Genomic DNA, 647 nt, shown 5'->3' with positions numbered 1-647 from the left:
TTTTAATTTTAAAATATTAAATCGTAATATATTCCAATAAAACACGCACATGTCTTTTATTGGGTACTGAGTTACTTATGTGCATGTTTTTATATTTTTATTCCACTTTCGCATATAATATTTCGCACTAACTTCGCTCACACCACGTACTCACTCCAATGAGTCTGCTGCTGTACACGTGGTCGCGCCGCTTTTGAGCTCAAAAAGCTAAAGTCTGAAAGTCTAAGCGCACACTGGTTTATATATTAATGTTTCTCATGATTTTTCCATAAATAATTTAATATAAATAAAATATTGCTTAACGAGCGCTCATTGCATACAAAATATTACTAATTTGCTAAGCAAAAAACATTATTTCATATAAAAAGCTAAAAAATTCGCAGATTATAATTTCACTTTCGCCGCTTCTAAACGTCCACACAATTTGCGCGCTCAACTCATACTAAAAGGAAACTGGAAAAACACACTGTCGTCTGCTGGCAAGCGCGTAACGACCTACAAACATGCGATTGTTCGGCAAATACATATCTACACAGCTGGCGCTGGTTGCTCCGCATGGTCGTCGTCAATGGTTGGTGGAATGACGATACACCGCACAGAATGTGGTGAATGTTTAGCGAAATGTTAGCAGTAGCTTTGTCTGGCGG

At 37.4% G+C, this 647-nt stretch overlaps 1 protein-coding gene across 5 annotated transcripts in view; it reads right to left on the bottom strand.

Moving 5' to 3' along the window:
• LOC108966707 (Y+L amino acid transporter 2) overlaps positions 1 to 425 on the bottom strand; it is a 14820-nt gene extending 14395 nt beyond the window's left edge. Inside the window, exon 1 of one of the 5 annotated variants that reach the window (XM_018929726.1) lies at positions 133 to 425. The gene's annotated coding sequence lies outside the window, so the exon portion shown is untranslated. Of the gene's footprint in view, positions 1 to 75; positions 94 to 132 lie in introns of those variants that run through there. The other 4 variants (XM_018929729.1, XM_018929728.1, XM_018929730.1 and 1 more) reach the window with 4 other exon arrangements.
• Between the last annotated feature and the right edge of the window lie 222 nt (positions 426 to 647).

The sequence above is a fragment of the Bactrocera latifrons genome, unplaced genomic scaffold (assembly GCF_001853355.1).
Source record: "Bactrocera latifrons isolate USDA-ARS-PBARC rearing strain unplaced genomic scaffold, ASM185335v1 scaffold_17, whole genome shotgun sequence".
In the NCBI taxonomy this organism is placed as follows: Eukaryota; Metazoa; Arthropoda; class Insecta; order Diptera; family Tephritidae; genus Bactrocera; species Bactrocera latifrons.
This window is presented reverse-complemented; position numbering and strand designations above follow the sequence as displayed.